We start from the raw sequence: 25,097 nt of genomic DNA on the forward strand, positions 1-25,097 counted from the left end.
TCAGTAGACAGAAACGATAGAAAATATTCAAATAATATGGAACGCTTCACGATTCTGCGTGTCATCCTTGCGCTATTTTACCCCATGGTTATCTATAAATTGAAACAAATGAAACAATTGAAACATTTGGAACGAAAATTGAAACATCGTGTTCCAAATTCTTCCAAATGTTTCAATTTTCTTAGAAATGATAGAAAACATTCAAAAAAATATGGAACGCTTCACGATTTTGCGTGTCATCCTTGCGCAGGGGCCATGCTAATCTTCTCTGTATCGTTCCAATTTTAGTATATGTGCTGCCGAAGCAAGCACGATTAAAGAGAGGACGGACTTGATATTTATATCACCAAAAAGTATCGAATATATATTCCTTGGTGTCACAACGTTGTTACAACGTGCTATTTTACCAATAATAACCAACAGAGGGCGCCCGACACTGACCGTAACAGCCATTACAGGTCACGATCCATTATATTACGTTTAAATTACCCGCCGCGGATTATGCGTGCCGAATCGGTAACTAGCGAAAGTTGTTTGCTCAAACGAGATCTGCATGCACATCGACCAACTAAACTAGAGCTTTTGTGGTTCATGAAGCACGAAATCAGTCGCTGACTTATGCTAGGACACGGTAACCTTTTCGTTTGTCGTCTATGAACACTATATAAGTCAAGTTTTAGGCCATTGGATACAGTTAAGTAGTTATGTTAACCAAGTTTGGTGACAACGCACGTTAATTGAAGTAGGCCCTATCAGCATAATTTAAAGGATGTTCGCCAAATTATCACCGATAGCCCCTACATGAACGAATACATGAACTAATAGTTTCATTCCAGTGAACATAATGAACAAGTCAAAATTACACTTTTTAATTTTGTTTAATGTTTATAATTATGTCAAACTGCGGTGTCATGTTTTTCGCCAGTGAAGTAGCAGTTGTGAATGTTGACTTATTAGTTCCTGAGTTTCATTCTAGTAAACCTTGTATTTTTTGAGTACCATACCTATATATAAATCTGCAGTTAATTCGACACACACATCAGAAACATGACTTGCTATCATCTCTCAAAATATAGTGGAAGACAATGACTTTCAGGATTTAGATGTCAATTTCATACAGCGTTTTACACACTAAAATATGTAGGCCTTAATCATGCGCTGTGCTAATCACTGAGTCACTGTGAGATTGTGTGATACTTTCTGTCCACGTTGAATTTATATTTTGGCCCCATATCACTGTGTGAAAACGGGAAATTGCATATTTGAAGCTGACAAACTATACACTTTTTTTTAAAACAAGGTGTAAATAAAATAAAACGGCAGTAAAATTATCACCACTTTGGTAAACATCACCACAAATTTGGTTAAATCGCCCCAAACCATAAAAAAACCTTGGCTAATGTTTCAAACTTTTTAATGTCAACCTTATGTCAATTTCAATAGACAGCACATATCAGTAGACAGCACACTGTACAGTATTTTATTCAACAATGCTATCTTCAGTAGACAGCACACTGTACAGTATTTCATTCAACAATGCTATCTTCAGTAGACAGCACACTGTACAGTATTTTATTCAACAATGCTATCTTCAGTAGACAGAAACGATAGAAAATATTCAAATAATATGGAACGCTTCACGATTCTGCGTGTCATCCTTGCGCTATTTTTACCCCATGGTTATCTATAAATTGAAACAAATGAAACAATTGAAACATTTGGAACGAAAATTGAAACATCGTGTTCCAAATTGTTCCAAATGTTTCAATTTTCTTAGAAATGATAGAAAATATTCAAAAAAAATATGGAACGCTTCACGATTTTGCGTGTCATCCTTGCGCAGGGGCCATGCTAATCTTCTCTGTATCGTTCCAATTTTAGTATATGTGCTGCCGAAGCAAGCACGATTAAAGAGAGGACGGACTTGATATTTATATCACCAAAAAGTATCGAATATATATTCCTTGGTGTCACAACGTTGTTACAACGTGCTATTTTACCAATAATAACCAACAGAGGGCGCCCGACACTGACCGTAACAGCCATTACAGGTCACGATCCATTATATTACGTTTAAATTACCCGCCGCGGATTATGCGTGCCGAATCGGTAACTAGCGAAAGTTGTTTGCTCAAACGAGATCTGCATGCACATCGACCAACTAAACTAGAGCTTTTGTGGTTCATGAAGCACGAAATCAGTCGCTGACTTATGCTAGGACACGGTAACCTTTTCGTTTGTCGTCTATGAACACTATATAAGTCAAGTTTTAGGCCATTGGATACAGTTAAGTAGTTATGTTAACCAAGTTTGGTGACAACGCACGTTAATTGAAGTAGGCCCTATCAGCATAATTTAAAGGATGTTCGCCAAATTATCACCGATAGCCCCTACATGAACGAATACATGAACTAATAGTTTCATTCCAGTGAACATAATGAACAAGTCAAAATTACACTTTTTAATTTTGTTTAATGTTTATAATTATGTCAAACTGCGGTGTCATGTTTTTCGCCAGTGAAGTAGCAGTTGTGAATGTTGACTTATTAGTTCCTGAGTTTCATTCTAGTAAACCTTGTATTTTTTGAGTACCATACCTATATATAAATCTGCAGTTAATTCGACACACACATCAGAAACATGACTTGCTATCATCTCTCAAAATATAGTGGAAGACAATGACTTTCAGGATTTAGATGTCAATTTCATACAGCGTTTTACACACTAAAATATGTAGGCCTTAATCATGCGCTGTGCTAATCACTGAGTCACTGTGAGATTGTGTGATACTTTCTGTCCACGTTGAATTTATATTTTGGCCCCATATCACTGTGTGAAAACGGGAAATTGCATATTTGAAGCTGACAAACTATACACTTTTTTTTTAAACAAGGTGTAAATAAAATAAAACGGCAGTAAAATTATCACCACTTTGGTAAACATCACCACAAATTTGGTTAAATCGCCCCAACCATTTAAAAAACCTTGGCTAATGTTTCAAACTTTTTAATGTCAACCTTATGTCAATTTCAATAGACAGCACATATCAGTAGACAGCACACTGTACAGTATTTTATTCAACAATGCTATCTTCAGTAGACAGCACACTGTACAGTATTTCATTCAACAATGCTATCTTCAGTAGACAGCACACTGTACAGTATTTTATTCAACAATGCTATCTTCAGTAGACAGAAACGATAGAAAATATTCAAATAATATGGAACGCTTCACGATTCTGCGTGTCATCCTTGCGCTATTTTTACCCCATGGTTATCTATAAATTGAAACAAATGAAACAATTGAAACATTTGGAACGAAAATTGAAACATCGTGTTCCAAATTGTTCCAAATGTTTCAATTTTCTTAGAAATGATAGAAAATATTCAAAAAAATATGGAACGCTTCACGATTTTGCGTGTCATCCTTGCGCAGGGGCCATGCTAATCTTCTCTGTATCGTTCCAATTTTAGTATATGTGCTGCCGAAGCAAGCACGATTAAAGAGAGGACGGACTTGATATTTATATCACCAAAAAGTATCGAATATATATTCCTTGGTGTCACAACGTTGTTACAACGTGCTATTTTACCAATAATAACCAACAGAGGGCGCCCGACACTGACCGTAACAGCCATTACAGGTCACGATCCATTATATTACGTTTAAATTACCCGCCGCGGATTATGCGTGCCGAATCGGTAACTAGCGAAAGTTGTTTGCTCAAACGAGATCTGCATGCACATCGACCAACTAAACTAGAGCTTTTGTGGTTCATGAAGCACGAAATCAGTCGCTGACTTATGCTAGGACACGGTAACCTTTTCGTTTGTCGTCTATGAACACTATATAAGTCAAGTTTTAGGCCATTGGATACAGTTAAGTAGTTATGTTAACCAAGTTTGGTGACAACGCACGTTAATTGAAGTAGGCCCTATCAGCATAATTTAAAGGATGTTCGCCAAATTATCACCGATAGCCCCTACATGAACGAATACATGAACTAATAGTTTCATTCCAGTGAACATAATGAACAAGTCAAAATTACACTTTTTAATTTTGTTTAATGTTTATAATTATGTCAAACTGCGGTGTCATGTTTTTCGCCAGTGAAGTAGCAGTTGTGAATGTTGACTTATTAGTTCCTGAGTTTCATTCTAGTAAACCTTGTATTTTTTGAGTACCATACCTATATATAAATCTGCAGTTAATTCGACACACACATCAGAAACATGACTTGCTATCATCTCTCAAAATATAGTGGAAGACAATGACTTTCAGGATTTAGATGTCAATTTCATACAGCGTTTTACACACTAAAATATGTAGGCCTTAATCATGCGCTGTGCTAATCACTGAGTCACTGTGAGATTGTGTGATACTTTCTGTCCACGTTGAATTTATATTTTGGCCCCATATCACTGTGTGAAAACGGGAAATTGCATATTTGAAGCTGACAAACTATACACTTTTTTTTAAACAAGGTGTAAATAAAATAAAACAGCAGTAAAATTATCACCACTTTGGTAAACATCACCACAAATTTGGTTAAATCGCCCCAACCATTTAAAAACCTTGGCTAATGTTTCAAACTTTTTAATGTCAACCTTATGTCAATTTCAATAGACAGCACATATCAGTAGACAGCACACTGTACAGTATTTTATTCAACAATGCTATCTTCAGTAGACAGCACACTGTACAGTATTTCATTCAACAATGCTATCTTCAGTAGACAGCACACTGTACAGTATTTTATTCAACAATGCTATCTTCAGTAGACAGAAACGATAGAAAATATTCAAATAATATGGAACGCTTCACGATTCTGCGTGTCATCCTTGCGCTATTTTTACCCCATGGTTATCTATAAATTGAAACAAATGAAACAATTGAAACATTTGGAACGAAAATTGAAACATCGTGTTCCAAATTGTTCCAAATGTTTCAATTTTCTTAGAAATGATAGAAAATATTCAAAAAATATGGAACGCTTCACGATTTTGCGTGTCATCCTTGCGCAGGGGCCATGCTAATCTTCTCTGTATCGTTCCAATCTTAGTATATGTGCTGCCGAAGCAAGCACGATTAAAGAGAGGACGGACTTGATATTTATATCACCAAAAAGTATCGAATATATATTCCTTGGTGTCACAACGTTGTTACAACGTGCTATTTTACCAATAATAACCAACAGAGGGCGCCCGACACTGACCGTAACAGCCATTACAGGTCACGATCCATTATATTACGTTTAAATTACCCGCCGCGGATTATGCGTGCCGAATCGGTAACTAGCGAAAGTTGTTTGCTCAAACGAGATCTGCATGCACATCGACCAACTAAACTAGAGCTTTTGTGGTTCATGAAGCACGAAATCAGTCGCTGACTTATGCTAGGACACGGTAACCTTTTCGTTTGTCGTCTATGAACACTATATAAGTCAAGTTTTAGGCCATTGGATACAGTTAAGTAGTTATGTTAACCAAGTTTGGTGACAACGCACGTTAATTGAAGTAGGCCCTATCAGCATAATTTAAAGGATGTTCGCCAAATTATCACCGATAGCCCCTACATGAACGAATACATGAACTAATAGTTTCATTCCAGTGAACATAATGAACAAGTCAAAATTACACTTTTTAATTTTGTTTAATGTTTATAATTATGTCAAACTGCGGTGTCATGTTTTTCGCCAGTGAAGTAGCAGTTGTGAATGTTGACTTATTAGTTCCTGAGTTTCATTCTAGTAAACCTTGTATTTTTGAGTACCATACCTATATATAAATCTGCAGTTAATTCGACACACACATCAGAAACATGACTTGCTATCATCTCTCAAAATATAGTGGAAGACAATGACTTTCAGGATTTAGATGTCAATTTCATACAGCGTTTTACACACTAAAATATGTAGGCCTTAATCATGCGCTGTGCTAATCACTGAGTCACTGTGAGATTGTGTGATACTTTCTGTCCACGTTGAATTTATATTTTGGCCCCATATCACTGTGTGAAAACGGGAAATTGCATATTTGAAGCTGACAAACTATACACTTTTTTTTTTAAACAAGGTGTAAATAAAATAAAACGGCAGTAAAATTATCACCACTTTGGTAAACATCACCACAAATTAGGTTAAATCGCCCCAACCATTTAAAAACCTTGGCTAATGTTTCAAACTTTTTAATGTCAACCTTATGTCAATTTCAATAGACAGCACATATCAGTAGACAGCACACTGTACAGTATTTTATTCAACAATGCTATCTTCAGTAGACAGCACACTGTACAGTATTTCATTCAACAATGCTATCTTCAGTAGACAGCACACTGTACAGTATTTTATTCAACAATGCTATCTTCAGTAGACAGAAACGATAGAAAATATTCAAATAATATGGAACGCTTCACGATTCTGCGTGTCATCCTTGCGCTATTTTTACCCCATGGTTATCTATAAATTGAAACAAATGAAACAATTGAAACATTTGGAACGAAAATTGAAACATCGTGTTCCAAATTGTTCCAAATGTTTCAATTTTCTTAGAAATGATAGAAAATATTCAAAAAATATGGAACGCTTCACGATTTTGCGTGTCATCCTTGCGCAGGGGCCATGCTAATCTTCTCTGTATCGTTCCAATTTTAGTATATGTGCTGCCGAAGCAAGCACGATTAAAGAGAGGACGGACTTGATATTTATATCACCAAAAAGTATCGAATATATATTCCTTGGTGTCACAACGTTGTTACAACGTGCTATTTTACCAATAATAACCAACAGAGGGCGCCCGACACTGACCGTAACAGCCATTACAGGTCACGATCCATTATATTACGTTTAAATTACCCGCCGCGGATTATGCGTGCCGAATCGGTAACTAGCGAAAGTTGTTTGCTCAAACGAGATCTGCATGCACATCGACCAACTAAACTAGAGCTTTTGTGGTTCATGAAGCACGAAATCAGTCGCTGACTTATGCTAGGACACGGTAACCTTTTCGTTTGTCGTCTATGAACACTATATAAGTCAAGTTTTAGGCCATTGGATACAGTTAAGTAGTTATGTTAACCAAGTTTGGTGACAACGCACGTTAATTGAAGTAGGCCCTATCAGCATAATTTAAAGGATGTTCGCCAAATTATCACCGATAGCCCCTACATGAACGAATACATGAACTAATAGTTTCATTCCAGTGAACATAATGAACAAGTCAAAATTACACTTTTTAATTTTGTTTAATGTTTATAATTATGTCAAACTGCGGTGTCATGTTTTTCGCCAGTGAAGTAGCAGTTGTGAATGTTGACTTATTAGTTCCTGAGTTTCATTCTAGTAAACCTTGTATTTTTTGAGTACCATACCTATATATAAATCTGCAGTTAATTCGACACACACATCAGAAACATGACTTGCTATCATCTCTCAAAATATAGTGGAAGACAATGACTTTCAGGATTTAGATGTCAATTTCATACAGCGTTTTACACACTAAAATATGTAGGCCTTAATCATGCGCTGTGCTAATCACTGAGTCACTGTGAGATTGTGTGATACTTTCTGTCCACGTTGAATTTATATTTTGGCCCCATATCACTGTGTGAAAACGGGAAATTGCATATTTGAAGCTGACAAACTATACACTTTTTTTTTTAAACAAGGTGTAAATAAAATAAAACGGCAGTAAAATTATCACCACTTTGGTAAACATCACCACAAATTTGGTTAAATCGCCCCAACCATTAAAAAACCTTGGCTAATGTTTCAAACTTTTTAATGTCAACCTTATGTCAATTTCAATAGACAGCACATATCAGTAGACAGCACACTGTACAGTATTTTATTCAACAATGCTATCTTCAGTAGACAGCACACTGTACAGTATTTCATTCAACAATGCTATCTTCAGTAGACAGCACACTGTACAGTATTTTATTCAACAATGCTATCTTCAGTAGACAGAAACGATAGAAAATATTCAAATAATATGGAACGCTTCACGATTCTGCGTGTCATCCTTGCGCTATTTTTACCCCATGGTTATCTATAAATTGAAACAAATGAAACAATTGAAACATTGGAACGAAAATTGAAACATCGTGTTCCAAATTGTTCCAAATGTTTCAATTTTCTTAGAAATGATAGAAAATATTCAAAAAAATATGGAACGCTTCACGATTTTGCGTGTCATCCTTGCGCAGGGGCCATGCTAATCTTCTCTGTATCGTTCCAATTTTAGTATATGTGCTGCCGAAGCAAGCACGATTAAAGAGAGGACGGACTTGATATTTATATCACCAAAAGTATCGAATATATATTCCTTGGTGTCACAACGTTGTTACAACGTGCTATTTTACCAATAATAACCAACAGAGGGCGCCCGACACTGACCGTAACAGCCATTACAGGTCACGATCCATTATATTACGTTTAAATTACCCGCCGCGGATTATGCGTGCCGAATCGGTAACTAGCGAAAGTTGTTTGCTCAAACGAGATCTGCATGCACATCGACCAACTAAACTAGAGCTTTTGTGGTTCATGAAGCACGAAATCAGTCGCTGACTTATGCTAGGACACGGTAACCTTTTCGTTTGTCGTCTATGAACACTATATAAGTCAAGTTTTAGGCCATTGGATACAGTTAAGTAGTTATGTTAACCAAGTTTGGTGACAACGCACGTTAATTGAAGTAGGCCCTATCAGCATAATTTAAAGGATGTTCGCCAAATTATCACCGATAGCCCCTACATGAACGAATACATGAACTAATAGTTTCATTCCAGTGAACATAATGAACAAGTCAAAATTACACTTTTTAATTTTGTTTAATGTTTATAATTATGTCAAACTGCGGTGTCATGTTTTTCGCCAGTGAAGTAGCAGTTGTGAATGTTGACTTATTAGTTCCTGAGTTTCATTCTAGTAAACCTTGTATTTTTTGAGTACCATACCTATATATAAATCTGCAGTTAATTCGACACACACATCAGAAACATGACTTGCTATCATCTCTCAAAATATAGTGGAAGACAATGACTTTCAGGATTTAGATGTCAATTTCATACAGCGTTTTACACACTAAAATATGTAGGCCTTAATCATGCGCTGTGCTAATCACTGAGTCACTGTGAGATTGTGTGATACTTTCTGTCCACGTTGAATTTATATTTTGGCCCCATATCACTGTGTGAAAACGGTAAATTGCATATTTGAAGCTGACAAACTATACACTTTTTTTTAAAACAAGGTGTAAATAAAATAAAACGGCAGTAAAATTATCACCACTTTGGTAAACATCACCACAAATTTGGTTAAATCGCCCCAACCATTTAAAAAACCTTGGCTAATGTTTCAAACTTTTTAATGTCAACCTTATGTCAATTTCAATAGACAGCACATATCAGTAGACAGCACACTGTACAGTATTTTATTCAACAATGCTATCTTCAGTAGACAGCACACTGTACAGTATTTCATTCAACAATGCTATCTTCAGTAGACAGCACACTGTACAGTATTTTATTCAACAATGCTATCTTCAGTAGACAGAAACGATAGAAAATATTCAAATAATATGGAACGCTTCACGATTCTGCGTGTCATCCTTGCGCTATTTTTACCCCATGGTTATCTATAAATTGAAACAAATGAAACAATTGAAACATTTGGAACGAAAATTGAAACATCGTGTTCCAAATTGTTCCAAATGTTTCAATTTTCTTAGAAATGATAGAAAATATTCAAAAAATATGGAACGCTTCACGATTTTGCGTGTCATCCTTGCGCAGGGGCCATGCTAATCTTCTCTGTATCGTTCCAATTTTAGTATATGTGCTGCCGAAGCAAGCACGATTAAAGAGAGGACGGACTTGATATTTATATCACCAAAAGTATCGAATATATATTCCTTGGTGTCACAACGTTGTTACAACGTGCTATTTTACCAATAATAACCAACAGAGGGCGCCCGACACTGACCGTAACAGCCATTACAGGTCACGATCCATTATATTACGTTTAAATTACCCGCCGCGGATTATGCGTGCCGAATCGGTAACTAGCGAAAGTTGTTTGCTCAAACGAGATCTGCATGCACATCGACCAACTAAACTAGAGCTTTTGTGGTTCATGAAGCACGAAATCAGTCGCTGACTTATGCTAGGACACGGTAACCTTTTCGTTTGTCGTCTATGAACACTATATAAGTCAAGTTTTAGGCCATTGGATACAGTTAAGTAGTTATGTTAACCAAGTTTGGTGACAACGCACGTTAATTGAAGTAGGCCCTATCAGCATAATTTAAAGGATGTTCGCCAAATTATCACCGATAGCCCCTACATGAACGAATACATGAACTAATAGTTTCATTCCAGTGAACATAATGAACAAGTCAAAATTACACTTTTTAATTTTGTTTAATGTTTATAATTATGTCAAACTGCGGTGTCATGTTTTTCGCCAGTGAAGTAGCAGTTGTGAATGTTGACTTATTAGTTCCTGAGTTTCATTCTAGTAAACCTTGTATTTTTTGAGTACCATACCTATATATAAATCTGCAGTTAATTCGACACACACATCAGAAACATGACTTGCTATCATCTCTCAAAATATAGTGGAAGACAATGACTTTCAGGATTTAGATGTCAATTTCATACAGCGTTTTACACACTAAAATATGTAGGCCTTAATCATGCGCTGTGCTAATCACTGAGTCACTGTGAGATTGTGTGATACTTTCTGTCCACGTTGAATTTATATTTTGGCCCCATATCACTGTGTGAAAACGGGAAATTGCATATTTGAAGCTGACAAACTATACACTTTTTTTTTTTTTAAACAAGGTGTAAATAAAATAAAACGGCAGTAAAATTATCACCACTTTGGTAAACATCACCACAAATTTGGTTAAATCGCCCCAACCATTTAAAAAACCTTGGCTAATGTTTCAAACTTTTTAATGTCAACCTTATGTCAATTTCAATAGACAGCACATATCAGTAGACAGCACACTGTACAGTATTTTATTCAACAATGCTATCTTCAGTAGACAGCACACTGTACAGTATTTCATTCAACAATGCTATCTCTTCAGTAGACAGCACACTGTACAGTATTTTATTCAACAATGCTATCTTCAGTAGACAGAAACGATAGAAAATATTCAAATAATATGGAACGCTTCACGATTCTGCGTGTCATCCTTGCGCTATTTTTACCCCATGGTTATCTATAAATTGAAACAAATGAAACAATTGAAACATTTGGAACGAAAATTGAAACATCGTGTTCCAAATTGTTCCAAATGTTTCAATTTTCTTAGAAATGATAGAAAATATTCAAAAAAATATGGAACGCTTCACGATTTTGCGTGTCATCCTTGCGCAGGGGCCATGCTAATCTTCTCTGTATCGTTCCAATTTTAGTATATGTGCTGCCGAAGCAAGCACGATTAAAGAGAGGACGGACTTGATATTTATATCACCAAAAAGTATCGAATATATATTCCTTGGTGTCACAACGTTGTTACAACGTGCTATTTTACCAATAATAACCAACAGAGGGCGCCCGACACTGACCGTAACAGCCATTACAGGTCACGATCCATTATATTACGTTTAAATTACCCGCCGCGGATTATGCGTGCCGAATCGGTAACTAGCGAAAGTTGTTTGCTCAAACGAGATCTGCATGCACATCGACCAACTAAACTAGAGCTTTTGTGGTTCATGAAGCACGAAATCAGTCGCTGACTTATGCTAGGACACGGTAACCTTTTCGTTTGTCGTCTATGAACACTATATAAGTCAAGTTTTAGGCCATTGGATACAGTTAAGTAGTTATGTTAACCAAGTTTGGTGACAACGCACGTTAATTGAAGTAGGCCCTATCAGCATAATTTAAAGGATGTTCGCCAAATTATCACCGATAGCCCCTACATGAACGAATACATGAACTAATAGTTTCATTCCAGTGAACATAATGAACAAGTCAAAATTACACTTTTTAATTTTGTTTAATGTTTATAATTATGTCAAACTGCGGTGTCATGTTTTTCGCCAGTGAAGTAGCAGTTGTGAATGTTGACTTATTAGTTCCTGAGTTTCATTCTAGTAAACCTTGTATTTTTTGAGTACCATACCTATATATAAATCTGCAGTTAATTCGACACACACATCAGAAACATGACTTGCTATCATCTCTCAAAATATAGTGGAAGACAATGACTTTCAGGATTTAGATGTCAATTTCATACAGCGTTTTACACACTAAAATATGTAGGCCTTAATCATGCGCTGTGCTAATCACTGAGTCACTGTGAGATTGTGTGATACTTTCTGTCCACGTTGAATTTATATTTTGGCCCCATATCACTGTGTGAAAACGGGAAATTGCATATTTGAAGCTGACAAACTATACACTTTTTTTTTTTAAACAAGGTGTAAATAAAATAAAACGGCAGTAAAATTATCACCACTTTGGTAAACATCACCACAAATTTGGTTAAATCGCCCCAACCATTTAAAAAACCTTGGCTAATGTTCAAACTTTTTAATGTCAACCTTATGTCAATTTCAATAGACAGCACATATCAGTAGACAGCACACTGTACAGTATTTTATTCAACAATGCTATCTTCAGTAGACAGCACACTGTACAGTATTTCATTCAACAATGCTATCTTCAGTAGACAGCACACTGTACAGTATTTTATTCAACAATGCTATCTTCAGTAGACAGAAACGATAGAAAATATTCAAATAATATGGAACGCTTCACGATTCTGCGTGTCATCCTTGCGCTATTTTTACCCCATGGTTATCTATAAATTGAAACAAATGAAACAATTGAAACATTTGGAACGAAAATTGAAACATCGTGTTCCAAATTGTTCCAAATGTTTCAATTTTCTTAGAAATGATAGAAAATATTCAAAAAATATGGAACGCTTCACGATTTTGCGTGTCATCCTTGCGCAGGGGCCATGCTAATCTTCTCTGTATCGTTCCAATTTTAGTATATGTGCTGCCGAAGCAAGCACGATTAAAGAGAGGACGGACTTGATATTTATATCACCAAAAGTATCGAATATATATTCCTTGGTGTCACAACGTTGTTACAACGTGCTATTTTACCAATAATAACCAACAGAGGGCGCCCGACACTGACCGTAACAGCCATTACAGGTCACGATCCATTATATTACGTTTAAATTACCCGCCGCGGATTATGCGTGCCGAATCGGTAACTAGCGAAAGTTGTTTGCTCAAACGAGATCTGCATGCACATCGACCAACTAAACTAGAGCTTTTGTGGTTCATGAAGCACGAAATCAGTCGCTGACTTATGCTAGGACACGGTAACCTTTTCGTTTGTCGTCTATGAACACTATATAAGTCAAGTTTTAGGCCATTGGATACAGTTAAGTAGTTATGTTAACCAAGTTTGGTGACAACGCACGTTAATTGAAGTAGGCCCTATCAGCATAATTTAAAGGATGTTCGCCAAATTATCACCGATAGCCCCTACATGAACGAATACATGAACTAATAGTTTCATTCCAGTGAACATAATGAACAAGTCAAAATTACACTTTTTAATTTTGTTTAATGTTTATAATTATGTCAAACTGCGGTGTCATGTTTTTCGCCAGTGAAGTAGCAGTTGTGAATGTTGACTTATTAGTTCCTGAGTTTCATTCTAGTAAACCTTGTATTTTTTGAGTACCATACCTATATATAAATCTGCAGTTAATTCGACACACACATCAGAAACATGACTTGCTATCATCTCTCAAAATATAGTGGAAGACAATGACTTTCAGGATTTAGATGTCAATTTCATACAGCGTTTTACACACTAAAATATGTAGGCCTTAATCATGCGCTGTGCTAATCACTGAGTCACTGTGAGATTGTGTGATACTTTCTGTCCACGTTGAATTTATATTTTGGCCCCATATCACTGTGTGAAAACGGGAAATTGCATATTTGAAGCTGACAAACTATACACTTTTTTTTTAAACAAGGTGTAAATAAAATAAAACGGCAGTAAAATTATCACCACTTTGGTAAACATCACCACAAATTTGGTTAAATCGCCCCAACCATTTAAAAACCTTGGCTAATGTTTCAAACTTTTTAATGTCAACCTTATGTCAATTTCAATAGACAGCACATATCAGTAGACAGCACACTGTACAGTATTTTATTCAACAATGCTATCTTCAGTAGACAGCACACTGTACAGTATTTCATTCAACAATGCTATCTTCAGTAGACAGCACACTGTACAGTATTTTATTCAACAATGCTATCTTCAGTAGACAGAAACGATAGAAAATATTCAAATAATATGGAACGCTTCACGATTCTGCGTGTCATCCTTGCGCTATTTTTACCCCATGGTTATCTATAAATTGAAACAAATGAAACAATTGAAACATTTGGAACGAAAATTGAAACATCGTGTTCCAAATTGTTCCAAATGTTTCAATTTTCTTAGAAATGATAGAAAATATTCAAAAAAATATGGAACGCTTCACGATTTTGCGTGTCATCCTTGCGCAGGGGCCATGCTAATCTTCTCTGTATCGTTCCAATTTTAGTATATGTGCTGCCGAAGCAAGCACGATTAAAGAGAGGACGGACTTGATATTTATATCACCAAAAGTATCGAATATATATTCCTTGGTGTCACAACGTTGTTACAACGTGCTATTTTACCAATAATAACCAACAGAGGGCGCCCGACACTGACCGTAACAGCCATTACAGGTCACGATCCATTATATTACGTTTAAATTACCCGCCGCGGATTATGCGTGCCGAATCGGTAACTAGCGAAAGTTGTTTGCTCAAACGAGATCTGCATGCACATCGACCAACTAAACTAGAGCTTTTGTGGTTCATGAAGCACGAAATCAGTCGCTGACTTATGCTAGGACACGGTAACCTTTTCGTTTGTCGTCTATGAACACTATATAAGTCAAGTTTTAGGCCATTGGATACAGTTAAGTAGTTATGTTAACCAAGTTTGGTGACAACGCACGTTAATTGAAGTAGGCCCTATCAGCATAATTTAAAGGATGTTCGCCAAATTATCACCGATAGCCCCTACATGAACGAATACATGAACTAATAGTTTCATTCCAGTGAACATAATGAACAAGTCAAAATTACACTTTTTAATTTTGTTTAATGTTTATAATTATGTCAAACTGCGGTGTCATGTTTTTCGCCAGTGAAGTAGCAGTTGTGAATGTTGACTTATTAGTTCCTGAGTTTCATTCTAGTAAACCTTGTATTTTTTGAGTACCATACCTATATATAAATCTGCAGTTAATTCGACACACACATCAGAAACATGACTTGCTATCATCTCTCAAAATATAGTGGAAGACAATGACTTTCAGGATTTAGATGTCAATTTCATACAGCGTTTTACACACTAAAATATGTAGGCCTTAATCATGCGCTGTGCTAATCACTGAGTCACTGTGAGATTGTGTGATACTTTCTGTCCACGTTGAATTTATATTTTGGCCCCATATCACTGTGTGAAAACGGGAAATTGCATATTTGAAGCTGACAAACTATACACTTTTTTTTTAAACAAGGTGTAAATAAAATAAAACGGCAGTAAAATTATCACCACTTTGGTAAACATCACCACAAATTTGGTTAAATCGCCCCAACCATTTAAAAACCTTGGCTAATGTTTCAAACTTTTTAATGTCAACCTTATGTCAATTTCAATAGACAGCACATATCAGTAGACAGCACACTGTACAGTATTTTATTCAACAATGCTATCTTCAGTAGACAGCACACTGTACAGTATTTCATTCAACAATGCTATCTTCAGTAGACAGCACACTGTACAGTATTTTATTCAACAATGCTATCTTCAGTAGACAGAAACGATAGAAAATATTCAAATAATATGGAACGCTTCACGATTCTGCGTGTCATCCTTGCGCTATTTTTACCCCATGGTTATCTATAAATTGAAACAAATGAAACAATTGAAACATTTGGAACGAAAATTGAAACATCGTGTTCCAAATTGTTCCAAATGTTTCAATTTTCTTAGAAATGATAGAAAATATTCAAAAAAATATGGAACGCTTCACGATTTTGCGTGTCATCCTTGCGCAGGGGCCATGCTAATCTTCTCTGTATCGTTCCAATTTTAGTATATGTGCTGCCGAAGCAAGCACGATTAAAGAGAGGACGGACTTGATATTTATATCACCAAAAAGTATCGAATATATATTCCTTGGTGTCACAACGTTGTTACAACGTGCTATTTTACCAATAATAACCAACAGAGGGCGCCCGACACTGACCGTAACAGCCATTACAGGTCACGATCCATTATATTACGTTTAAATTACCCGCCGCGGATTATGCGTGCCGAATCGGTAACTAGCGAAAGTTGTTTGCTCAAACGAGATCTGCATGCACATCGACCAACTAAACTAGAGCTTTTGTGGTTCATGAAGCACGAAATCAGTCGCTGACTTATGCTAGGACACGGTAACCTTTTCGTTTGTCGTCTATGAACACTATATAAGTCAAGTTTTAGGCCATTGGATACAGTTAAGTAGTTATGTTAACCAAGTTTGGTGACAACGCACGTTAATTGAAGTAGGCCCTATCAGCATAATTTAAAGGATGTTCGCCAAATTATCACCGATAGCCCCTACATGAACGAATACATGAACTAATAGTTTCATTCCAGTGAACATAATGAACAAGTCAAAATTACACTTTTTAATTTTGTTTAATGTTTATAATTATGTCAAACTGCGGTGTCATGTTTTTCGCCAGTGAAGTAGCAGTTGTGAATGTTGACTTATTAGTTCCTGAGTTTCATTCTAGTAAACCTTGTATTTTTTGAGTACCATACCTATATATAAATCTGCAGTTAATTCGACACACACATCAGAAACATGACTTGCTATCATCTCTCAAAATATAGTGGAAGACAATGACTTTCAGGATTTAGATGTCAATTTCATACAGCGTTTTACACACTAAAATATGTAGGCCTTAATCATGCGCTGTGCTAATCACTGAGTCACTGTGAGATTGTGTGATACTTTCTGTCCACGTTGAATTTATATTTTGGCCCCATATCACTGTGTGAAAACGGGAAATTGCATATTTGAAGCTGACAAACTATACACTTTTTTTTTTAAACAAGGTGTAAATAAAATAAAACGGCAGTAAAATTATCACCACTTTGGTAAACATCACCACAAATTTGGTTAAATCGCCCCAACCATTTAAAAAACCTTGGCTAATGTTTCAAACTTTTTAATGTCAACCTTATGTCAATTTCAATAGACAGCACATATCAGTAGACAGCACACTGTACAGTATTTTATTCAACAATGCTATCTTCAGTAGACAGCACACTGTACAGTATTTCATTCAACAATGCTATCTTCAGTAGACAGCACACTGTACAGTATTTTATTCAACAATGCTATCTTCAGTAGACAGAAACGATAGAAAATATTCAAATAATATGGAACGCTTCACGATTCTGCGTGTCATCCTTGCGCTATTTTTACCCCATGGTTATCTATAAATTGAAACAAATGAAACAATTGAAACATTTGGAACGAAAATTGAAACATCGTGTTCCAAATTGTTCCAAATGTTTCAATTTTCTTAGAAATGATAGAAAATATTCAAAAAATATGGAACGCTTCACGATTTTGCGTGTCATCCTTGCGCAGGGGCCATGCTAATCTTCTCTGTATCGTTCCAATTTTAGTATATGTGCTGCCGAAGCAAGCACGATTAAAGAGAGGACGGACTTGATATTTATATCACCAAAAAGTATCGAATATATATTCCTTGGTGTCACAACGTTGTTACAACGTGCTATTTTACCAATAATAACCAACAGAGGGCGCCCGACACTGACCGTAACAGCCATTACAGGTCACGATCCATTATATTACGTTTAAATTACCCGCCGCGGATTATGCGTGCCGAATCGGTAACTAGCGAAAGTTGTTTGCTCAAACGAGATCTGCATGCACATCGACCAACTAAACTAGAGCTTTTGTGGTTCATGAAGCACGAAATCAGTCGCTGACTTATGCTAGGACACGGTAACCTTTTCGTTTGTCGTCTATGAACACTATATAAGTCAAGTTTTAGGCCATTGGATACAGTTAAGTAGTTATGTTAACCAAGTTTGGTGACAACGCACGTTAATTGAAGTAGGCCCTATCAGCATAATTTAAAGGATGTTCGCCAAATTATCACCGATAGCCCCTACATGAACGAATACATGAACTAATAGTTTCATTCCAGTGAACATAATGAACAAGTCAAAATTACACTTTTTAATTTTGTTTAATGTTTATAATTATGTCAAACTGCGGTGTCATGTTTTCGCCAGTGAAGTAGCAGTTGTGAATGTTGACTTATTAGTTCCTGAGTTTCATTCTAGTAAACCTTGTATTTTTTGAGTACCATACCTATATATAAATCTGCAGTTAATTCGACACACATCAGAAACATGACTTGCTATCATCTCTCAAAATATAGTGGAAGACAATGACTTTCAGGATTTAGATGTCAATTTCATACAGCGTTTTACACACTAAAATATGTAGGCCTTAATCATGCGCTGTGCTAATCACTGAGTCACTGTGAGATTGTGTGATACTTTCTGTCCACGTTGAATTTATATTTTGGCCCCATATCACTGTGTGAAAACGGGAAATTGCATATTTGAAGCTGACAAACTATACACTTTTTTTTAAAACAAGGTGTAAATAAAATAAAACGGCAGTAAAATTATCACCACTTTGGTAAACATCACCACAAATTTGGTTAAATCGCCCCAACCATTTAAAAAACCTTGGCTAATGTTTCAAACTTTTTAATGTCAACCTTATGTCAATTTCAATAGACAGCACATATCAGTAGACAGCACACTGTACAGTATTTTATTCAACAATGCTATCTTCAGTAGACAGCACACTGTACAGTATTTCATTCAACAATGCTATCTTCAGTAGACAGCACACTGTACAGTATTTTATTCAACAATGCTATCTTCAGTAGACAGAAACGATAGAAAATATTCAAATAATATGGAACGCTTCACGATTCTGCGTGTCATCCTTGCGCTATTTTTACCCCATGGTTATCTATAAATTGAAACAAATGAAACAATTGAAACATTTGGAACGAAAATTGAAACATCGTGTTCCAAATTGTTCCAAATGTTTCAATTTTCTTAGAAATGATAGAAAATATTCAAAAAATATGGAACGCTTCACGATTTTGCGTGTCATCCTTGCGCAGGGGCCATGCTAATCTTCTCTGTATCGTTCCAATTTTAGTATATGTGCTGCCGAAGCAAGCACGATTAAAGAGAGGACGGACTTGATATTTATATCACCAAAAAGTATCGAATATATATTCCTTGGTGTCACAACGTTGTTACAACGTGCTATTTTACCAATAATAACCAACAGAGGGCGCCCGACACTGACCGTAACAGCCATTACAGGTCACGATCCATTATATTACGTTTAAATTACCCGCCGCGGATTATGCGTGCCGAATCGGTAACTAGCGAAAGTTGTTTGCTCAAACGAGATCTGCATGCACATCGACCAACTAAACTAGAGCTTTTGTGGTTCATGAAGCACGAAATCAGTCGCTGACTTATGCTAGGACACGGTAACCTTTTCGTTTGTCGTCTATGAACACTATATAAGTCAAGTTTTAGGCCATTGGATACAGTTAAGTAGTTATGTTAACCAAGTTTGGTGACAACGCACGTTAATTGAAGTAGGCCCTATCAGCATAATTTAAAGGATGTTCGCCAAATTATCACCGATAGCCCCTACATGAACGAATACATGAACTAATAGTTTCATTCCAGTGAACATAATGAACAAGTCAAAATTACACTTTTTAATTTTGTTTAATGTTTATAATTATGTCAAACTGCGGTGTCATGTTTTTCGCCAGTGAAGTAGCAGTTGTGAATGTTGACTTATTAGTTCCTGAGTTTCATTCTAGTAAACCTTGTATTTTTTGAGTACCATACCTATATATAAATCTGCAGTTAATTCGACACACACATCAGAAACATGACTTGCTATCATCTCTCAAAATATAGTGGAAGACAATGACTTTCAGGATTTAGATGTCAATTTCATACAGCGTTTTACACACTAAAATATGTAGGCCTTAATCATGCGCTGTGCTAATCACTGAGTCACTGTGAGATTGTGTGATACTTTCTGTCCACGTTGAATTTATATTTTGGCCCCATATCACTGTGTGAAAACGGGAAATTGCATATTTGAAGCTGACAAACTATACACTTTTTTTTTTTTAAACAAGGTGTAAATAAAATAAACGGCAGTAAAATTATCACCACTTTGGTAAACATCACCACAAATTTGGTTAAATCGCCCCAACAAATTAAAAAACCTTGGCTAATGTTTCAAACTTTTTAATGTCAACCTTATGTCAATTTCAATAGACAGCACATATCAGTAGACAGCACACTGTACAGTATTTTATTCAACAATGCTATCTTCAGTAGACAGCACACTGTACAGTATTTCATTCAACAATGCTATCTTCAGTAGACAGCACACTGTACAGTATTTTATTCAACAATGCTATCTTCAGTAGACAGAAACGATAGAAAATATTCAAATAATATGGAACGCTTCACGATTCTGCGTGTCATCCTTGCGCTATTTTTACCCCATGGTTATCTATAAATTGAAACAAATGAAACAATTGAAACATTTGGAACGAAAATTGAAACATCGTGTTCCAAATTGTTCCAAATGTTTCAATTTTCTTAGAAATGATAGAAAATATTCAAAAAAATATGGAACGCTTCACGATTTTGCGTGTCATCCTTGCGCAGGGGCCATGCTAATCTTCTCTGTATCGTTCCAATTTTAGTATATGTGCTGCCGAAGCAAGCACGATTAAAGAGAGGACGGACTTGATATTTCTAAAACAAAAAGTATCGAATATATATTCCTTGGTGTCACAACGTTGTTACAACGTGCTATTTTACCAATAATAACCAACAGAGGGCGCCCGACACTGACCGTAACAGCCATTACAGGTCACGATCCATTATATTACGTTTAAATTACCCGCCGCGGATTATGCGTGCCGAATCGGTAACTAGCGAAAGTTGTTTGCTCAAACGAGATCTGCATGCACATCGACCAACTAAACTAGAGCTTTTGTGGTTCATGAAGCACGAAATCAGTCGCTGACTTATGCTAGGACACGGTAACCTTTTCGTTTGTCGTCTATGAACACTATATAAGTCAAGTTTTAGGCCATTGGATACAGTTAAGTAGTTATGTTAACCAAGTTTGGTGACAACGCACGTTAATTGAAGTAGGCCCTATCAGCATAATTTAAAGGATGTTCGCCAAATTATCACCGATAGCCCCTACATGAACGAATACATGAACTAATAGTTTCATTCCAGTGAACATAATGAACAAGTCAAAATTACACTTTTTAATTTTGTTTAATGTTTATAATTATGTCAAACTGCGGTGTCATGTTTTTCGCCAGTGAAGTAGCAGTTGTGAATGTTGACTTATTAGTTCCTGAGTTTCATTCTAGTAAACCTTGTATTTTTTGAGTACCATACCTATATATAAATCTGCAGTTAATTCGACACACACATCAGAAACATGACTTGCTATCATCTCTCAAAATATAGTGGAAGACAATGACTTTCAGGATTTAGATGTCAATTTCATACAGCGTTTTACACACTAAAATATGTAGGCCTTAATCATGCGCTGTGCTAATCACTGAGTCACTGTGAGATTGTGTGATACTTTCTGTCCACGTTGAATTTATATTTTGGCCCCATATCACTGTGTGAAAACGGGAAATTGCATATTTGAAGCTGACAAACTATACACTTTTTTTTTAAACAAGGTGTAAATAAAATAAAACGGCAGTAAAATTATCACCACTTTGGTAAACATCACCACAAATTTGGTTAAATCGCCCCAACCATTTAAAAACCTTGGCTAATGTTTCAAACTTTTTAATGTCAACCTTATGTCAATTTCAATAGACAGCACATATCAGTAGACAGCACACTGTACAGTATTTTATTCAACAATGCTATCTTCAGTAGACAGCACACTGTACAGTATTTCATTCAACAATGCTATCTTCAGTAGACAGCACACTGTACAGTATTTTATTCAACAATGCTATCTTCAGTAGACAGAAACGATAGAAAATATTCAAATAATATGGAACGCTTCACGATTCTGCGTGTCATCCTTGCGCTATTTTTACCCCATGGTTATCTATAAATTGAAACAAATGAAACAATTGAAACATTTGGAACGAAAATTGAAACATCGTGTTCCAAATTGTTCCAAATGTTTCAATTTTCTTAGAAATGATAGAAAATATTCAAAAAATATGGAACGCTTCACGATTTTGCGTGTCATCCTTGCGCAGGGGCCATGCTAATCTTCTCTGTATCGTTCCAATTTTAGTATATGTGCTGCCGAAGCAAGCACGATTAAAGAGAGGACGGACTTGATATTTATATCACCAAAAAGTATCGAATATATATTCCTTGGTGTCACAACGTTGTTACAACGTGCTATTTTACCAATAATAACCAACAGAGGGCGCCCGACACTGACCGTAACAGCCATTACAGGTCACGATCCATTATATTACGTTTAAATTACCCGCCGCGGATTATGCGTGCCGAATCGGTAACTAGCGAAAGTTGTTTGCTCAAACGAGATCTGCATGCACATCGACCAACTAAACTAGAGCTTTTGTGGTTCATGAAGCACGAAATCAGTCGCTGACTTATGCTAGGACACGGTAACCTTTTCGTTTGTCGTCTATGAACACTATATAAGTCAAGTTTTAGGCCATTGGATACAGTTAAGTAGTTATGTTAACCAAGTTTGGTGACAACGCACGTTAATTGAAGTAGGCCCTATCAGCATAATTTAAAGGATGTTCGCCAAATTATCACCGATAGCCCCTACATGAACGAATACATGAACTAATAGTTTCATTCCAGTGAACATAATGAACAAGTCAAAATTACACTTTTTAATTTTGTTTAATGTTTATAATTATGTCAAACTGCGGTGTCATGTTTTTCGCCAGTGAAGTAGCAGTTGTGAATGTTGACTTATTAGTTCCTGAGTTTCATTCTAGTAAACCTTGTATTTTTGAGTACCATACCTATATATAAATCTGCAGTTAATTCGACACACACATCAGAAACATGACTTGCTATCATCTCTCAAAATATAGTGGAAGACAATGACTTTCAGGATTTAGATGTCAATTTCATACAGCGTTTTACACACTAAAATATGTAGGCCTTAATCATGCGCTGTGCTAATCACTGAGTCACTGTGAGATTGTGTGATACTTTCTGTCCACGTTGAATTTATATTTTGGCCCCATATCACTGTGTGAAAACGGGAAATTGCATATTTGAAGCTGACAAACTATACACTTTTTTTTAAAACAAGGTGTAAATAAAATAAAACGGCAGTAAAATTATCACCACTTTGGTAAACATCACCACAAATTTGGTTAAATCAAAAAAAACCAAAAAAAAACCTTGGCTAATGTTTCAAACTTTTTAATGTCAACCTTATGTCAATTTCAATAGACAGCACATATCAGTAGACAGCACACTGTACAGTATTTTATTCAACAATGCTATCTTCAGTAGACAGCACACTGTACAGTATTTCATTCAACAATGCTATCTTCAGTAGACAGCACACTGTACAGTATTTTATTCAACAATGCTATCTTCAGTAGACAGAAACGATAGAAAATATTCAAATAATATGGAACGCTTCACGATTCTGCGTGTCATCCTTGCGCTATTTTTACCCCATGGTTATCTATAAATTGAAACAAATGAAACAATTGAAACATTTGGAACGAAAATTGAAACATCGTGTTCCAAATTGTTCCAAATGTTTCAATTTTCTTAGAAATGATAGAAAATATTCAAAAAAATATGGAACGCTTCACGATTTTGCGTGTCATCCTTGCGCAGGGGCCATGCTAATCTTCTCTGTATCGTTCCAATTTTAGTATATGTGCTGCCGAAGCAAGCACGATTAAAGAGAGGACGGACTTGATATTTATATCACCAAAAAGTATCGAATATATATTCCTTGGTGTCACAACGTTGTTACAACGTGCTATTTTACCAATAATAACCAACAGAGGGCGCCCGACACTGACCGTAACAGCCATTACAGGTCACGATCCATTATATTACGTTTAAATTACCCGCCGCGGATTATGCGTGCCGAATCGGTAACTAGCGAAAGTTGTTTGCTCAAACGAGATCTGCATGCACATCGACCAACTAAACTAGAGCTTTTGTGGTTCATGAAGCACGAAATCAGTCGCTGACTTATGCTAGGACACGGTAACCTTTTCGTTTGTCGTCTATGAACACTATATAAGTCAAGTTTTAGGCCATTGGATACAGTTAAGTAGTTATGTTAACCAAGTTTGGTGACAACGCACGTTAATTGAAGTAGGCCCTATCAGCATAATTTAAAGGATGTTCGCCAAATTATCACCGATAGCCCCTACATGAACGAATACATGAACTAATAGTTTCATTCCAGTGAACATAATGAACAAGTCAAAATTACACTTTTTAATTTTGTTTAATGTTTATAATTATGTCAAACTGCGGTGTCATGTTTTTCGCCAGTGAAGTAGCAGTTGTGAATGTTGACTTATTAGTTCCTGAGTTTCATTCTAGTAAACCTTGTATTTTTTGAGTACCATACCTATATATAAATCTGCAGTTAATTCGACACACACATCAGAAACATGACTTGCTATCATCTCTCAAAATATAGTGGAAGACAATGACTTTCAGGATTTAGATGTCAATTTCATACAGCGTTTTACACACTAAAATATGTAGGCCTTAATCATGCGCTGTGCTAATCACTGAGTCACTGTGAGATTGTGTGATACTTTCTGTCCACGTTGAATTTATATTTTGGCCC

General features: G+C 36.1%; 16 non-coding genes across 16 annotated transcripts; all 16 read right to left on the reverse strand.

Moving 5' to 3' along the window:
- Positions 1–205: 205 nt before the first annotated feature.
- On the reverse strand, positions 206–312 carry LOC140161413 (U6 spliceosomal RNA). The gene has a single exon (XR_011860105.1). It is a non-coding gene; the product is annotated as a U6 spliceosomal RNA (small nuclear RNA).
- Positions 313–1,798: 1,486 nt separating this feature from the next.
- Positions 1,799–1,905, reverse strand: LOC140161414 (U6 spliceosomal RNA). The gene has a single exon (XR_011860106.1). It is a non-coding gene; the product is annotated as a U6 spliceosomal RNA (small nuclear RNA).
- A 1,485-nt stretch (positions 1,906–3,390) lies between these two features.
- On the reverse strand, positions 3,391–3,497 carry LOC140161416 (U6 spliceosomal RNA). Its single transcript, XR_011860107.1, has one exon. It is a non-coding gene; the product is annotated as a U6 spliceosomal RNA (small nuclear RNA).
- A 1,482-nt stretch (positions 3,498–4,979) lies between these two features.
- On the reverse strand, positions 4,980–5,086 carry LOC140161430 (U6 spliceosomal RNA). The gene has a single exon (XR_011860121.1). It is a non-coding gene; the product is annotated as a U6 spliceosomal RNA (small nuclear RNA).
- A 1,483-nt stretch (positions 5,087–6,569) lies between these two features.
- LOC140161417 (U6 spliceosomal RNA) lies at positions 6,570–6,676 on the reverse strand. The gene has a single exon (XR_011860108.1). It is a non-coding gene; the product is annotated as a U6 spliceosomal RNA (small nuclear RNA).
- A 1,484-nt stretch (positions 6,677–8,160) lies between these two features.
- Positions 8,161–8,267, reverse strand: LOC140161418 (U6 spliceosomal RNA). Its single transcript, XR_011860109.1, has one exon. It is a non-coding gene; the product is annotated as a U6 spliceosomal RNA (small nuclear RNA).
- Positions 8,268–9,750: 1,483 nt separating this feature from the next.
- Positions 9,751–9,857, reverse strand: LOC140161419 (U6 spliceosomal RNA). Its single transcript, XR_011860110.1, has one exon. It is a non-coding gene; the product is annotated as a U6 spliceosomal RNA (small nuclear RNA).
- Positions 9,858–11,347: 1,490 nt separating this feature from the next.
- On the reverse strand, positions 11,348–11,454 carry LOC140161421 (U6 spliceosomal RNA). Its single transcript, XR_011860112.1, has one exon. It is a non-coding gene; the product is annotated as a U6 spliceosomal RNA (small nuclear RNA).
- Positions 11,455–12,939: 1,485 nt separating this feature from the next.
- On the reverse strand, positions 12,940–13,046 carry LOC140161422 (U6 spliceosomal RNA). The gene has a single exon (XR_011860113.1). It is a non-coding gene; the product is annotated as a U6 spliceosomal RNA (small nuclear RNA).
- Positions 13,047–14,529: 1,483 nt separating this feature from the next.
- Positions 14,530–14,636, reverse strand: LOC140161423 (U6 spliceosomal RNA). The gene has a single exon (XR_011860114.1). It is a non-coding gene; the product is annotated as a U6 spliceosomal RNA (small nuclear RNA).
- A 1,483-nt stretch (positions 14,637–16,119) lies between these two features.
- On the reverse strand, positions 16,120–16,226 carry LOC140161424 (U6 spliceosomal RNA). Its single transcript, XR_011860115.1, has one exon. It is a non-coding gene; the product is annotated as a U6 spliceosomal RNA (small nuclear RNA).
- Positions 16,227–17,711: 1,485 nt separating this feature from the next.
- On the reverse strand, positions 17,712–17,818 carry LOC140161425 (U6 spliceosomal RNA). Its single transcript, XR_011860116.1, has one exon. It is a non-coding gene; the product is annotated as a U6 spliceosomal RNA (small nuclear RNA).
- A 1,481-nt stretch (positions 17,819–19,299) lies between these two features.
- Positions 19,300–19,406, reverse strand: LOC140161426 (U6 spliceosomal RNA). The gene has a single exon (XR_011860117.1). It is a non-coding gene; the product is annotated as a U6 spliceosomal RNA (small nuclear RNA).
- A 1,487-nt stretch (positions 19,407–20,893) lies between these two features.
- On the reverse strand, positions 20,894–21,000 carry LOC140161427 (U6 spliceosomal RNA). Its single transcript, XR_011860118.1, has one exon. It is a non-coding gene; the product is annotated as a U6 spliceosomal RNA (small nuclear RNA).
- A 1,482-nt stretch (positions 21,001–22,482) lies between these two features.
- On the reverse strand, positions 22,483–22,589 carry LOC140161428 (U6 spliceosomal RNA). The gene has a single exon (XR_011860119.1). It is a non-coding gene; the product is annotated as a U6 spliceosomal RNA (small nuclear RNA).
- Positions 22,590–24,073: 1,484 nt separating this feature from the next.
- On the reverse strand, positions 24,074–24,180 carry LOC140161429 (U6 spliceosomal RNA). The gene has a single exon (XR_011860120.1). It is a non-coding gene; the product is annotated as a U6 spliceosomal RNA (small nuclear RNA).
- Between the last annotated feature and the right edge of the window lie 917 nt (positions 24,181–25,097).

Source organism: Amphiura filiformis, chromosome 9 (assembly GCF_039555335.1).
Source record: "Amphiura filiformis chromosome 9, Afil_fr2py, whole genome shotgun sequence".
In the NCBI taxonomy this organism is placed as follows: domain Eukaryota; kingdom Metazoa; phylum Echinodermata; class Ophiuroidea; order Amphilepidida; family Amphiuridae; genus Amphiura; species Amphiura filiformis.